This window comes from Lepisma saccharinum, chromosome 30 (assembly GCF_977018435.1).
Source record: "Lepisma saccharinum chromosome 30, izLepSacc3.1, whole genome shotgun sequence".
NCBI classification, from domain to species: Eukaryota; Metazoa; Arthropoda; class Insecta; order Zygentoma; family Lepismatidae; genus Lepisma; species Lepisma saccharinum.
The window spans coordinates 30201405-30218679 of NC_139258.1; the positions used below are offsets into that span (position 1 = coordinate 30201405).

The 17275-nt window shown below is 38.5% G+C and overlaps 1 protein-coding gene and 1 long non-coding RNA gene across 2 annotated transcripts in view; both read left to right on the forward strand.

The window, feature by feature from the left end:
• The first annotated feature begins 753 nt into the window (after positions 1-753).
• LOC145981847 (uncharacterized) lies at positions 754-7761 on the forward strand. Its single transcript, XR_014440991.1, has 2 exons — positions 754-893; positions 6815-7761. It is a non-coding gene; the product is annotated as an uncharacterized LOC145981847 (long non-coding RNA).
• Positions 7762-13294: 5533 nt separating this feature from the next.
• LOC145981858 (uncharacterized) overlaps positions 13295-17275 on the forward strand; it is a 38728-nt gene continuing 34747 nt past the window's right edge. The window contains exons 1-2 of the mRNA XM_083115308.1: positions 13295-13383; positions 14800-14957. The gene's annotated coding sequence lies outside the window, so the exon portion shown is untranslated. The remainder of the gene's footprint in view (positions 13384-14799; positions 14958-17275) is intronic.

Below are 17275 nucleotides of genomic sequence, written 5' to 3' on the forward strand. Positions count from 1 at the left end.
TACCGGCATCTATCGGTCTCAGGACGAAGTTACCCTCAAAGACGAAGTTACCCCGTTTGACGGTATTATACATAATTAAGTTAGAAGGTAGAAGGTATTTTACATATTGTGCGTTTATTTTAACTTTTTGATTTACTTGTGTTTCCTACTGTGTCCCACCGGTGACACCAAAAAACAATTAATCTCTCCTTTAATTGTTACATTTCCCCTTCAACTCCACTAGAATATTCAAAGGTCAATTACCTTCTCTCTTTATCTCAAGTAATTTATTTTCCATAATTTGACAATTCACAGAAATTAGAATAAATTTCTTATTAAGTATCATCTGTCCCACTCGTGATACAAAATTGTTCACTTGCAGCTACAAATCTGGGAAACTTTGTATAAGGATAGTTATGTTTAATCAACAGTGTAAAGTTTCATATTTAATTGCACAGAAACTGTAGGATAAGATATTAATTTTAATAAAACATTAATGATATCGATTTGGCTATTTAAAAAACTATAGTGCCATGAAGATAAAATTGTGTATAAAAATTTCGGATTGAATTGCTAATTACGATACAAATTATGTTCATTGGTAATTCGTAAATTATGCGTCACTCTACTGTTAGTACCCATGGAGCATAACGCTGCTACGTAGTAAATGCAAAACTTTGCATAATAATTTTTTGGTTGATTTTAGCTACATATCTTAACTGCAACCACAAAAATTTTGATACGTCTCAGCTGGCAACACTGTTTGTCAGGTGATTCACGCGTTCCAGCAGTAGTGCGAGGAGCAAGTCTGGTTGTGCAGGTCTGGAGAAGTCCATAATAACGACCTGGAGAAGTCCATAATAACGACCTGCAGAATAATTGTTCTCTGGTGAAGATCGTGTTCTAAATTAATGGTTAGTACTACAAAATTAACCAGATGTAGTATTATTTGTTATAAATTAGAATGTTTGAGTCAAGGGTGAGAATTGTGAATTGGGATCCTTATGTATCTTTTCAATGGTGACACTACCCATTCAATTTGATAACGTTGTGCAGAAATTTGCTTTGCGAGCGATTTGATTTGTACTTACAGAAACATCGTGAGGGTAGAGGCTTTTGGTATTCTTGTCTACTCTGTCCTATATTCTCAGGCTTCGTAACACAGTCGTCTCTGTACGTACGTGTGTTCAGTCATTTTATCTGATTCACTCACCAATTTGCTGCGAAATCTCCCTAAAACTTTGCACAAAGGCCATTATTATTCGGAGCTAAACTTGCTACACATCCCTAAAAATGGACTGTCTCCACAGAGAATTCTGGACAAATCGTTGTCACGAACAAGCAAGAATGTAAAAGCAATTGCAATGTACGATATTCTAAAGGTAACATAAATAATTACAAAAGTTCGGTTTGAATTTATACTTGACAGTCGAATAGTTACGTTTTTTTTGTTATTTAACAAAATTCCGAATACAGTATTTTTATATTTTATATTGGAATTGAGCAGGGGCGTATTTGGCTTTCCTAGTGGGGTCCGGGCAGGGTGCTACTTTTACTCATAGCCTAAATGCAGAATTGTTGAAGAACCACAAACACATCTTGACATACGGTCTACAGCGTCATCACAGAGGCGATAGTGGTACCCTTGACCCTCTGTCCCCCTCGAGAAAGTGAAATATTTTGCATGGTTTATGAAGATTATGTTCTTGAATGTTTTTAGTTGTTAGAGATGTGTTATTGTGAAATAAAGTACGTCGGCTACCTTAGCGTGTTACCTTAACCGTGAAGAACAACAGCCCGAAGGCTTCACTCAAGAGAATATAGCACCAACACCCAAATCACAACAGCAGCTATAATGTTACGTCGTTAGGTTAGGGCCGGTGTTAGGTTTGTAGTTGATAGCGAATTACAACGTGTTCTTACGCTATATTAGTGTACATACAAACTGTTTTTACTAATAAAAAGCTGCTAAAGTACACCAGATGGCAGGTTTTTAGTTACGCAAGCCATACTTTTGGATAATTTGTGTCTTCCGCCCTCTGGAACCAATTTTACATTACTTAAAACATCGAAATCTGTCGATTAAAACAAAATTCAATATAATTCTAGAGGGGATATAGTGGGTTAAGGGCGCCATCATAGTTTTTTCTACCATGATATTGTTTTATTTTCCTCCATTTTATGGTTTTCGGAAAAATGTAGTGTTTTGCGTATTTTAACAGTGTCATTATGGAGGAACTTTTTAGTTTTCTTGTTTCCATGATTTCTACTTATTTTCAATATTTGCTTTTCGAAAAATGTATTTGCGTACTACGTATTATACGTAGTAGTATCCTGTATTTACGCGCAAGAATCCTGGACAGCTGCCATTGGAATCACCAATGGGCTTCTCACAAGCCAAGTGTATTTGCTTACATACACATTATTCTTATAACAGGCAGAGAATAACTTGACACTTCTGTAAAAGCTCTAAATCGAAATATATCGTAGTAGCTTCTTGCGAAGTTGAATAGATTTTGGTTCATAATTTGAAAAAAAAAAATTGCTTAGCTTGGAGCAATTGTTGATATAAACAACAACCCTATTATTTCAGCAGATTATATAACAGAAATATTTAACATTGTTTCTGTTACAGTAAAGAATGTGTAAATATGATTCAGTTTGTTTCTTGGCCGAAACTTGCGCCCTAACTTTGGAGGGGCAGAATCGAGATCAGGGCTAAACTTTTGTGAGTGTGTGTGTGGGGGGGGGGGGATATCAAAAGTTGTCCATTCCATAAAAATAGCATCTAAGGCTATTTTACTAAATAACTGTTACCTTTGAGAAATCATAAAAATTACAATTTGTTCCTCAGGCTCCAGTAGGTTAACAAAAAAAATGTAAAATTTAATTCGCCTGTCATTTTGGAGGGTCATGCGACCCCCACTTGCCCCCGCCAAGTTACGCCTATGGTTTGCTTTTGTTAATGCAAATAATATGAAATGTTCTGCTTAAACCTTTTTCGAGCAAATCTCATCTCGGAGAAGGTCTCAACACCACAAACCATGGTATCTTACCAACCAGGGTGAATGAGTCAAGGGGGAAAAATCTCCTGATCTCCCCACCAATAGACAAAGTCAGGCTGCGGAGTTCAACGACTTTACTATGCTAGTAATGGCAGTTTTTAATGTTGTGAACTCAATTTTGGGATGGTAGATTTTGAATTTGTCTTTTCGTTATACGTAATATTAGGAATTAATGCCTATTGTATGCTTTTGTCTGGGGTGTAAGGGGCGACCCTATCACGTAGTACACCCAAGTGTCAACCTCACTTCCATGTAGTACACCCAAGTGTCAACCTCACTTACATGTAGTACACCCAAATGTCTACCTCACTTCCATATAGTACACCCAATTGTCTACCTCACTTCCATTTAGTACACCCGATTGTCTACCTCACTTCCATGTAGTACACCCGATTGTCTACCTCACTTCCATGTAGTACACCCAATTGTCAACCTCACTTCCATGTAGTACACCCAATTGTCTACCTCACTTCCATTTAGTACACCCAATTGTCTACCTCACTTCCATGTAGTACACCCAATTGTCAACCTCACTTCCATTTACTACACACAAATGTCAACCTCACTTCCATCTAGTACACCCAATTGTCAACCTCACTTCCATTTAGTACACACAAATGTCAACCTCATTTCCATTTACTACACCCAATTGTCAACCTCACTTCCATGTAGTACACAAAAATGTAAACCTCATTTCCACATAGTACACCCTGGACTGCATTTTGCAGACTAACGAGGCTCTGGCGTCTGGATCTACAGCGAATATAATCCTCTGTATGGCTGTGTGTGTTTTGTCCTTATGTGTGGTGAGCTAAGTGGCTCTTTACATCTTCAGCTTTTAACCCAAGTAAGAAAATTTACAGTTACGTTAGTTATATTTTAGTTCTGATAAGGGGCTGGACCCTAACGTAACTGGTGCGAAATAGCCTCAGTGCTGACGCACCCCAAATTATAAATTTAATCAGTCAATATGCTTTTTTCCTTTAAGTGTATATTATCTGGTCCTTTCTCAACCTTTTAGTTCCCTATTGCCTTAACTATTTGGACAATTTTAGTGCCTATAATTCCTGTACTCAACACATCATCATAGCCACGATTAAACTATAGAGGTAGAAAAGTGACGAGAAATATCAAACTTTGTATCTAATTGTAAAATTATTTTTAGATGTCCTGTTATTGAAGGTGTTCTATTACTTCCGCTGGTTAATTGCGGCGACCGGTTTTTCCGTACTGCTTAAGCAGATCCAGAAAATTCCGGGACTAGGTTGTGCATGTTGCACTGAACTCTCCCCATGCTTCCTTTACATTTTATCCAAGTTTGTCTGGCAACACAGCAGAGCGTAGTGAAAATTGTCGGTTTGGTCAAAGTACCCCTGCCTGAATCTCAATTTTTGAAATTAAATGAAATATTGTAACTTTATTCTATCATGTGAGTTAATAATCTAGACTTGTCATTTGGATAAAAATTCAAATATTATACACAATTAAGTTAGAAGGTATTTTAGATATTGTTCGTTTAGTTTCACTTTTCATTTACTTTTGTTTAGTATTGTCCCACCCATGACACAAAAAAAACAGTCAATTTCTCCTTTAACACTTACGTTCTCCACTCAACTCATCTAAAATATTATAAGGTAAATTACCTTCTCTCATTGTCTTAAATAATTTATTTTTCATAATTTGAAAATTCATAGAAATAAGATAAATTTAATTTTAAGTAAACAGGCGGCGTTTTATCTGTCCCTCCCGTTACACAAACTTGTTCACTTGTACATCTGGGAAAGTATTTTAAGGGTAGTTATGTTTAATTGACAGTGTATAGTTTCATAATTCATTGCACAGAAAGTGGAAGAAAAATGTTGCTTAACTATCGGTAGAATAGTTACTACTTTAATGCCAAAAATGTGTCCCACCAGTGAGAATGGAATGCCCCGTTTATTTATCCCATTCTATCTCTCCGTTAATCACTAAAGCATATTTTTTTCTTCACGAATTGGACCTGGACCTTTCACATCCCTGTTCTAGTAAGCAATGGTTTGAGAAACTATTTTTTTGTTTCTTAACCAACTTTCTCTCTCACTGTAGCGCGCTCGGACACAGTCCTCCATAAGAGATTAAAAAAGCTGATGTATAATTTTGAATTATACAGAGCATTCCTTGACATTCGCTACGAGACTCGGCGGCAAGCGGCCCGGCATCAGCGCTTGTCTTTCCCGGTGAACGGGTCCGCGACAGTCGCACGCTACAGTCTGTTTTTTTCGCTCTCCCTGCCTTCGCTCTCCTTCCCTTTCTGTTGACGTTGCAGACTGACGCCAGTATAATCCTCCCTCGGAAGTTGTGTTGTGTCGTGTCCGTGTGTTGAAGATTGTGGCTTAATAGGTATGGCCCCACAAAAGTTTACATTACAACAAAGGATTTATCTTGTCGAGTGTTACTTCGGAAAGAGAAATTGTGGAGAAGTGCTATGACGTTTTGCAACGAAATTTCCTGGTGTTCCCGTTCCACATAAGACCACTATATTAAACCTCGTAAAAAAGTTTAGAGTAACAGGGTCATTTCTAAATAAAAATGGAAAGAAAAATGGGGAAATCTAAAAAATAAAGTATACAAAGACAATCCGCACCCCATCCGTGAGTTAAAAGAGTATTGTACGAGAAATCGGGTGAATTACAGTAGACGAACTTGCACTTGTAAATGCCAATTTCCTTCGGAGAGCAGAGGGACATCATTTCCAACACCTTCTGTAGTCAAGGTTAGTACACAATACGAAAACTGTAATTTTAATAGCCGACTCTAGCGACTGTCGCGGACCCCGTTCACCGGGAAAGACAAGCGCCGATGCTGGGCCGCTTGCCGCTGAGTCCCGTAGCGAATGTCAGGGAATGCTCTGTAGTTACTTAGGTTATCCCCCACGATATGCAAAGTGGTTTGTTTATCTCTGAAAATTGTCAGAAAAATTGTGTGTACCTCTTGTCTGACTCGCAATATTTGGATAAAAAAAGTTTTCGCCACTTGAAATTCTGCTACGGAAATGTAGATTTTTTTTATATGAAATTTAAAAGCTAAACGAAGAAAGTAATGTAGGACTTGGAGTAAGGGCGAGAGTTATATTCCGTAGGTAGAGTGATATGCATAAATATTCCCAAGCAAATTGTACATCATGTTTGTCTTTGTTTTTTGCAATAATGGCTTCAAGAATTGAAACAAAAAGCGAAACAAGCTGCTGACAACTTCTGCACCAACATACGTCATAGAAATCCATTCTTGAAAAACGTTGGATGGAAGAGGGGGAAAATTATGAAAATTGTCATGGGATAATTTGCCGGGCAGTACTTGTGCATCCCACTCTACGTACAGTGCGATGTATAAACATTGCTCAGCAAATTGTCCATTACTACTTTCTTTGCCTTTTCTCTTGCATCCAACATGTTTTTAAGGATTTCATTTTTACGCACGCTGATGCAGAGATTCTCAGCAACTTGTTCGGTATTTTATTTCAATTCTAGAAGGCCTCATTGACTAAAACTAAGACAATAAACGTGGGAAAGAAAAATTTGCCTGATACTAGATACCGTAATGGAAGATGCGGCGTTGTCAGTTGTCCAGCATAAATGGTTATGTAGATAATGTGGTGCAATTTGCTCAACTAAATTCAGAATGTCCTGGATCTGCGCAAGTAGCACGAAAAACCCGTCAGACGCAAATAAACCGGCGCAGCTTTTTTTTCCAGAATACATTTTTTAAAATTTTAATTTGGATCTTCATTGCAGATGGACGAAGATTACAAAGAAACCCTGTCGAACATACGGAGACTCTTCGAATGCCCTGTTTGCCTTGATTGGGCCAAAGGACCTGTGTACCAGTGCATAAGAGGGCATTCTGTTTGCAGCTGGTGCTCCAATCAGCTCACGAGGTGCCCCGAGTGTCGTGGAATGCTCACGGATACCAGAAACTTCTTGGCCGAAAAGTTGGCAGAAACCATTTACTTCCCCTGCAAATTCAGAGATGAAGGATGCAAACAGCAAATGCTACTCTCTGACAAAAGCAAGCACGAAGATGGATGTTGTTATCGTCCTATCAAGTGTCTGATGGCTAGGTGTAACGCTTCGTACAGTCTGCCATCGCTGGCTAAACACTTTTCGGTCGCTCACCGGAGAGTGCCTAAAATTCCCATTGGACTGAACTCGCGCATTGAGTCTGCTGTGGCATTACCAAACCACGATGAGATTGTGTGCATTGGTATCTTTCTTCATCGTTACGCCTTGCTGTTTTTCGTGAAGTACCATGCAGTTGACGGTTTATACGCATGGGTAATGGGGGATAACAAGCGACATAATATCTTTATTGGTGCCAGGGACAAGGATTGTGAACGCACAAGCACTTTTATTGGGCCTGTAAATGATATTAGAATGAGTTTCTCAGAAGTATTTGCCAAGGGAGAATTCTTGAAAATACCAACACCGCTTCTGAGTGTAATGTTAGGAAGTGACGGTAGAATTATTTTATCAATTTCTTTAGAATAGGGTACTTCAAAATCTAAGTACATTTCCAGTCTTTCTTGAATCAAAACTTCATTTCTGCTTTTTATATGTAACTTTTAATTTATATTTCTGAAATTTTATCAACTATTCTCTTGCATGAAATGACGTCAAGTTCTAGAATTGAACTTTGGATATGATTTGTGCCCATATAAAATAAATCTTTTCATTTTCAAAAATCCCGTTGTCTGATTTGTCCTTACAGTTCTGAAATTTAAGGAGGAACAATCTATTTAAGTTACACCTGTATATAAATATTGTATAACCAGGAGAAATATTATTCCCCAATCCCCAGTTATGATACTTGTAACTATACAGGGTGGACCAAAAGTCAAGTTACATAGAGCAAAATGAAAGTTACAGTAGTGTTCAATATGATCACCGGCTGCTTGATAGCATGCTTCAATTCGATTCTCCCAGTTCCGTAAGACGTCTGTTAGTATGGTGGGAGTGATTTGTGAAATGGCTTCTGTGATCCTTTCTTTGAGGTGGTCCAAGTTGTTAATCATCCCGGCGTACACCATGGCCTTTACGAGGCCCCACAGATAATAATCCAGGGGTATTAGGTTTGGTGATCGTGCTGGCCATTCAACAGGGCCTCGACGACCTATCCACCTTCCTGGGAACTGTTCGTTCAACCACGTACGAGCAACGATACCGTAATGCGGTGGGGCACCCTCATGTTGGAACATGTCGGGAAAGTTCCCTTGTTCATTGAGGATGCTCGGTAAAACCGTCTTGAAGCATTTCCTTGCACCCTTCAGCAGTAAGATTACCTTCGATGAAAAAGGCCCGACGACTGTTGTTCCCCATATGCCACACCAAATCATCAACTTTCCTGCCCCTCGCATTTTGCACGGATCAATCCAATTGGGGTTCGTATCACTCCAATACCGTCAATTTTGCTTATTGACTTCGGTAGCTACGCCCGCCCGCCCGCCAGTAAAACCACTTCATTCTTTTGTCTTTCGTTAACATGTCAGAAAGCTGCAAAAAGGAGAAAATACTACATTTTACCTATGTAACCTGACTTATAGTCCATCATGTATTTGTATTTTCGAGTGGTTCGAGTGGTTATATTAGAATTGTCTTTGTCAACTTTGAAGGTGATTGAACTCTAAAAGTCCTATATGTGTGAAGTTGTCATTTCCTATGTGGATAGATAATATTGATCTTGATTGTGCGAAGATAGAATACTTTTACACAATATTGTAAAATTATGTTATATACACTCTTGGGAAGTCCTTTAATTTGTCCTAGCTACTGAAGAAATATATTTTGGTATATATTAAGTTACCTTTATATTTTGGGATGCATAAATATTACCAGTCAAATTGTCCACTGCCACGTTCTTTCACTTTGTTGCAGAAAGCAAAACGCCAACAAAGCATGGACAATCTAAGAACAAGTGGTCCAGTAATATTTATGCATCTCACTGTGGATGCAGGCAACAGCAAGTGGACAAACTGTCCATTGCTATTATTATTTTTATTATAGTTCTACTGACTTTGATTTACCTAGTTTATTTAAGGTGCTTAACATTTAAGGCATAGAAATCAGAAACAACACGTAATACTACAATCTAATATATGCAACTTCTTCCGTATCTTGGTTAAAGAAAATCATTTTATGGTAGAAATGGCATGATCTGATTTACAGGGCAACAAAATCACACTAAATAAATTGCAAATGATATCGTAATACACTGAGAAAATGCTTTTTGTAATAAAAAAAATAGATGTTGGTGGTCAACCATTCGTTTAGTTACAAATAAGTGATTATTTGCAAGAATTTTTTTTTTTAATAATTCTAACCAAACCGAGCTCATTTCTTTAGAACTGGATATATTTTAGTAAATATTATTACATTTTGTAAAGGCTATGGGATTTCCTCCTGGAATATTTGGAAATTATTATTTTCTCATAAATGTTAGTTTTGCATTGGAGACGATATGATAAATCTCTTGAGTGTGGAATTGAGCTGCGGACAAAAAAAAATATATACACTTTAGTTTCCAGTTTGAGGCAATTTTCACGTCCCATATTGTCATTGGTTTGTAAATTACATCCATCACACGGGATAAAAAATATTATAATGATTTTTAAGGAGAGACATTAAGCCCAATTGAATAGTCTACTCACCGTAAAATTTCCTAAAGATTGTTTCTAGAGCAACTGAAGCAATCTGCCTAACCTACTCACCATACAATTTCTCAATAGATTATTTTTAGACACTGAACCGAACTGCCTAACTTGGGAAAGTTGAAAGTTATCCCAGTAGAAACCCGAACGAAAGGCTATCTTTCCAGATCGTTGCCAGCTCGGCCTGCAAGTCACTTCACCCTTTCGACCCTGAATCAAGAACAGACCCACAGTTGTAATTCAAATTTGGAGGCTGCACGGGTGACAGTCCGCTCAGCAGTTTTGATATCTCACCAGCACTGGGGAGGAAGAATTTCAGGTGTTTGCCAGCTCAGGCTGCAACTCTCAAACTTCAGGATAACGTCTCGAGGCCCGGTATAATTGACGCCAGGGCTCGGTAGCGGTCCGCGTGTGCAATTGCACGTGGGTGCAATTGCTCGACAATCGCGATCATCGCGTCAACAATGAGTTTATACGTATTTAACCAACGAATTCAGTTGTGTGTTACGTATTGTAAATTGTTAATGTGTAGAAAGAATTGTATTGCAACAATAAAATTTGAGTCCCCGGTTAGCACGATTTTTTTTTAACACGAACTCTTGATTTTTCGGTTCCTTGGGATTCGGGTTAATGAGGGTTTACTGTATTTATAAATAACCCTGAAGCAAGGTTTTTGCAGTTTAGCTTTTATTATATGGAGGAAAGGAAAGAAAGCTGTGTGGAAAATAGAACATAATTATCTCAATCAGTTTATACTTTGTTAGTGTCCTTTGCAGAAGAATCTATTTGACAGACGGAAGATTATTGCAAGATACGATATTTTGAAGCTAATTAGTAAATTTGAGTTTGAAATTCTTATACAATTAACAATTTAGTAGATTAGTACGAGGCGTATTTTTTAAGTAAGTACCGTTTTGATACAAAAAACAAGTAAACTTTTTGTAACAATTTTATTGTTACATGAAAGACCACACTTTTATCTACTTTTCCACATAATTGCCACCAATATTAAGGTACTTATCATATCGAACAACAAGCTTTTGAATTCCGTCGTCATAGAAGTTTGCCGCCTGAGTTGAGACCCAGTGCAACACGGCCGTTTTGAGGCTATCGTCGTCATCATGGCGCTGACCTCCGAGATGCTTCTTCAGTTGCAGAAACACGTGGTAGTCACTGGGCGCTAGATCGGGGCTGTATGGAGGATGATCAAATTGTTCCCAGCCAAATGATGCGATGAGATCTTGAGTTCGATTGGCCGCATGTGGACGGGCTTTATCATGCAGCAAAATGATCCCTTTACTCAGCATGCCGCGCCTTTTGTTTTGAATGGCACGGCGCAGTTTTTTTAAAGTCTCACAATATGTTTCGGAATTTATTGTGTCACCACGAGGCAAAAGTCAACAAGCAACACCTCCTTCCTGTCCCAAAACACGGTACACATGATTTTCCGGACTGAAATTGTCTGCTTAAACTTCACTTTCTTGGGCGATGTTGAATGCCGCCATTCCATGGATTGTTGTTTTGTTTCGGGTGTAACGTAGGCCACCAATGTTTCATCGCCTGTACACTTCACAAATCTGACGGTGAATTTCAACTGCTTTAGCACTAAGAAAACGAATAACAGCGCGTATTTCACAGTCGGCGGGATTCTCAATCGGCGGAGGCATTTTAAATACGCAAAAGCAAATGTATACACGATCGATTGTTACCGCAATGGCGTCTGTGGCTTGCCAACAGATGTAGGTACACAGTGCGCATGCACGGGACACCGACCGCAGCGCTGCAGCGGCGGAATTTCAAAACAGTACTTACTTTTAAAATACGCCTCGTATATCCCTTGACATTTGAGACTTGCATTTGGAGATGTGTTTCGAGTCTGTGTATGTGAAATGGCAAATTTAAACTTCGCACCAAAATTAGATATTTTAAATATAGGTACATACCGTTTAATTGAATCGAATTATAATTTTTGGATACATTTGAATCGCACATATAGCTATTGTTAATATTTGCGTGTGTGTGTGTGGGTGGCGAGAGGCGGTAGTACATAAGGTTGAAATAAAGAACATTTGCTTGTACTCTTGAATTTTTGGAAATGTCGCCTTGAACACCGGAAATTATACATGAATTTTATCATGGTCGTAGAGTAGCCACCCTGATAGTTACTCCAATTACAGTAAAACCTCGTTAATCCGGACTCCGATAAGCCGGACTTCGCTTAATCCGGACAGGCAAAGAAAAAGAGCAGAATGCAAGGTTTTAAATGTGGCTAGAAGTAAATGAGATAACTTCCCAAAGAAATTGCAGTCAACCACTGATGCCTATAAATACCCCATAATAAATGTGTTTTGTTGCTATAAACGGAGTTTTAATGCACTTTCTACTGTTCTTTTAGGTTATTTAAGTTAATCCGGACTTTCGTTAAACCGGTCAACTTATTCCCCCATTCGTCCGGATTAACGAGGTTTTACTGTACATGAAATGTAGAGCAATAATAATGAAACAGTTGCTAAAGGTCCCGGGTTCGATCCCCGGCCGGTTCAAATCCGGGAACTTTTCTAACGATGGAAGCGGCCCCGGCGCCCACCCAGCGTCGAATAACATGGGTACCTGGGGGAAACCCTGGGGGGTAAAGGCGGTCAGGGGCGTGATACTGATCACATCACCCCACTCACGACCGGATCAAGAAAGTGTGGGGCGTTACCCCCACACCCCCTATACGCCTTCATGGCGTGGTGCTATGCACAGGGGAACACTTTACTTTTTTTACTTTTTGTGCTGGTGGATCGAGTAGAAAAGTATTTCTGACGACGTCCATACTATGGCTTAACCAAATTTAGAATGGAACTCAAAATTTATTCCTTTATTTACTTAAAGTTTAAGATACAGTGCCAAACGACCACTGAAATTTCTGTTTCCTTGTTGAATTATTTATTGGTAAGGTCCTAAGGGGGTCATTCCATGTCAAATGAACCAATTTTAAAATAATTGGTTGCATGACCATTTTAGAAAAATTTCATCTTTAGTACATAAGTTTGTACATGTTTCTAGATATCAAAACCAATGTTAAAAAAAAATATTGTCTTTAGTTCTCCTGGGGCAGTCATTTTTCCAAAATGGCGCATCGCTTTTTTTGCTCATGTAGCACTTTTCAGACACCTTAATATTTCAAAAACCATTAAAGCTAGAGACCTGAAACAAAATTCATTTTGTAACTAATGAAGTATACTTTCTATGATATCCAAGTATGTTTTGCTTAAAATTGCATCGTAAGTACGAAAATTATGGTGGAAAATGGGGTAATAATAGTTAAAGAATTGGATTTTTAAGCCCGATTTTTTCAATGAAGGGGTTTAGTCTAAGGCTTGATTTTTTTTTTTCATGTGTAGACCTGCCTGCAGGGTGTCTGTAAATAAAATGCCAGTGCTTAGAAATGCAATCCTTTTTTACAGCATGGGCTCAAACATGGCCGTTCATTGAATGTTGACAGTTTTTGGGGTTAAATATCTCAGATGGGTCCTCTTTAAATTTATATCATGTTTTGTAATATATTAAGCTCTCGTACAGCTATAATTTCAGTTGTGGGTGTATTTTCTTCTCAACACGAGAACACTAACATAACCAAACCACGGAGTGCCTCGTTGGATGATTTGCGTAACTGTAAGTATTTGGTAAATCTCTTTAGTTTAGAACGTTTTTCTACCTTTTAATGTAACTGGCGACGATGAGGATGAATGATGATTGTGTGTTGAAGGGACGTACAGTCGTGGAAAAATATACTTCCCCCCACACAGCCTTAATACCAATAGTCATATTGGGGAAGTATTTCTTTCACTACTGTACACAAATGAGTACTCATTCCTATGACCGTCGGTGTGCTCGCTAGACACTCTACCACCGAAGCGACGAATATATAACTGGCAAAATATATGGGACAAACCGTGAACCTGTGTGCTGTAGTACGGTATGCTAGCTACTACCCTACATAGAACGACTCGACAATAGCAGCAAGTACGCTCACCCAGCCTCAAATCAATGGATACCTGAGGGCAACCATGGAGGGTAGAGGCGGCCGAAACGTGGTGCTGATCACATCACTTCCAAAATCAAGAACGTGTGGGGCTCTACACCCACAGCCCCTAAATGTGCCTTCATTGGGAACTAAAGTTTCCTTTTTTTATCTTTTACCTTTTTTCCTCTGCTTATCTCACTTTGTATTTCTCCACATCTTTGCTTTCCAGCTTCATTCCCTATCTTTCCATCTTTCATTCTCTTCCTCTTTCTTTCTATTTCATTTATTCTATCTTTCTTAATGTTTACCATTTTCTTTTTTCCATCTTTATTTCTTTCTATTTTCCCACTTTGCTTATTAATTTTTCTGTTTTCTTTCCATCTTTCATATCTTATCTCTTTCATTCTTTCCCTCTTTTTCTCGTTTTTAATCATTCTGCCTTCCTTATTTTTTTTATGTTTATCACTTTCTTTATTCATCTCTCTCACTTTTCTATCTCTGTTTGTCCCTTTTTTTCAATTTTGGTTGTTCTTCTTCAGTTTCTCTTCTCTCTTTATCACACACTCGCACTCTTTATTTTCGTCATTCACCCACATATATCTATGTGTATATATAATTTGGATTTACAGAAAGTGGCAAAGAATGTTATATTTGTACTTAATTCAAGATTAGATCTAATTTTCTTTATTTCGAAGTCTAATAATACTTGGGGTGTAAGGGGTGACCTTCTACGTAGTACACCCTGGACTGCATTTTGCAGACAAACGAGGCTTTGGCGACTGGCCCTATGGCCAGTATATTCCTGTGTTGTCCTGTTTTTTGTCCTTATGTGTGCTGAGTGCCCGTTTACAGCCTTAGCTTTTAACGGAAGTCAGAATATTTTAAGATTTTACTTATGCAACGTTAGAGTTGTTATTTGTAATGATAAGGGGGTGGACCCCGTATAATGTGACGGGTGCAAAATAGCCTAAGTGCTGACGCACCGAAAATTTTAAAATCAGAATCAAATCAAGTCTACTAATACTTATATTTTTTAAAATAATTTTATTAAATGTTTCTTTCAGATTATTTCAGTGGATAATGCTGACTTGGTGAAATTTCAAACTCTTTGGAAAACCTGCACTCGTATTCCAACAAGAGTTCTGGCGTTTTCTTGTTACGATTTCACAAACAGTTGGAGGTGGAGAAGAAAACAGCAGTTTTCTGTGCAGCATTTCTCCTGGTAAGTACATCAAGGAGATTTTGGAGATCTTTTCGTGAATTTCATTTGTCAACACGTTTTTACTTCATGCTGTAGGGCCACCATCGTTGAGAGACAATTTTGAACAATTAGCCAAGAAATATTGCTCGGTCAACAAAATCCACAGCCTACATACACAGAAAGCTGTGTCCGGTAAAAGCATCCTCTACTTGCGAGAAGGCAGTTGTTACGAGGGTTGTTCTACAATTAGGGGACACTTTGACTTAGAATATTCAAGATCCTAAACTTATGATTTTTTCTTCATACTAGATGTGTAATATTTTGATACTATAAGGCAGCAGAACTGAACTTTCACTAATAACTTTTTATTTAATTATTGAAAATTTCATCCTCCATGCATTTTGTCCATCCCAATTTCTCTAGTCATGTTCATGCTAATGACAAACGAGCCATCTTTGATTTTTCTCTATAGGATGTAGAGTTGAATTTTCCCCAGCTTTGGCTTTCTGATTTCAAACCATTCAGCAAGTAAATTCTAATTTTATTATTAGTCTGCTGAATTATATTTAGTCCATGCTAATGATGATGAATTTATGCACTGACCTTGGTTTCAGAAGTACTTGAAATCCCAGTCAAACCAGATTCCTCCAAAGCACATGATCACTCTCTGAAGCTTGAAATCGTGTTGCCATATGTACTACTATTACTCTAAAGAAAAATAATATTCCTGGCTTCCAAAACTCAAATTAAAATTTTGTAATGCTGATTGCATAGGATCTTGGCAACAAAGTACATGAGCATCCACACTCTATTGTATTGTATTTTATAGTATTACGAATTTGCAAAAAATATTTTACTTAATAAAAAATATATAACATTTGGGAAAGAATTGCACTGAAACTTAAAACACCATGCCAAGACAACTTACATAGTTATGTTTTTCTTACTTTTGAACATTTTTCATTATAATTGGTGGGACATAAAGAGTTGTAGGATCTAGAATATGGGGAAATTTTTAGAATAACTCCACAAGCTTAGTAGCTATTACTACATAGCAGAGACTTTAAATTGTTCTTTACATGCTATTTCCACAAGGAGAGTCGTAGGGGAAATGTCAGTCAGGGTCCAATATTGGGCTGTAGCGCTATAGGGGTTAGGGGTGTTATATTTTTATTTTTGACTTGAATATAATAAAATAATCCTTTGCGCAACAGTCCTGAAGGGCCTTGGCTTACCTACCGACTGCCGGTCTCCCTCCCACGCTTTCCTTCGTCACCTCTAAGCGTGGAGATCTGCAACCAGTATTGGAATAGTCGGGGGGGTCAGCCCGACGTATCCCCAGCCGTTATAGTAGGTTTCCGGGACCGAAGCTCCCCAATTTCCTCACGATCGTCGGTTGCCACCGGCCCTATACGTAGGCCGAATAAATTCCGACCAGAGCCGGATTTGAACCTACGCCGTCCCGCAGCGAACGATCTTAAGACGAGTGAACGCCTTAACCCGCTCGGCTAAGGAGGAGGACTGACTTGAAAATACATAAGTTATTTGGAGTTAACATATATTTTGTGTTGTGGGAATCCACAAAACATTCTTCGTGAAAAAATTGGTGAAGATAGGAATGATCAAACTAAGCGACTGAACAGGTAAGACGCCGCAGCGGGATTAAAATGGCAGGAATAACTCGTTCCTAAGCCAAACTGATAAAAGTTACAGCAGAATAGCCTGTACTCTGTATGGCACACCTGAACATAATTTGGGTGAGGTGCCACGTCGAACTCTTTATTTTTTATAAAACCATCGAAATTCGTCTCAAACACTTGGCGTGTAATCGGGGAGGGCGGTACGAGGGGGGGGGGGGGGGCTGGAAAGTTCATGAAATCACCCAGAAGAAATAAAAATTGAAACAAATTGTTGTAGCCATTAGAAAGAGCATATATTGTAAACCTCTTATCCTGCATATGATCCTTTTGTCATTGTTATTTTTTTTGTTTCACGTTCAGTAAGAAGAGATGGCGGAGGACCTAAGGAAATTTGAGAAGAATGAGCTTCGCAGTGTCATCAAGTTTTTCGTGTTGCAAGACAAATCCCCCATGGATATCCATAAAACTTTGCATGAGACTTTGGGGGAACATGCCCCAGGATATACAACAGTAGCCAAATGGGTGAGGCGTTTTAGGACTGGACATGGTGAGACTGAAGATGAACCCCGCTCTGGCAGGCCTGCAAGTGCAGTGACTAGGGAAAACATTGTCAAAGTGCACGACATGTTCATGGAGGATAAGCGCATATCCACCAAAACCATTGCTGCGTATCTGGGGGTGTTGCGTGAGTGTGTGGGT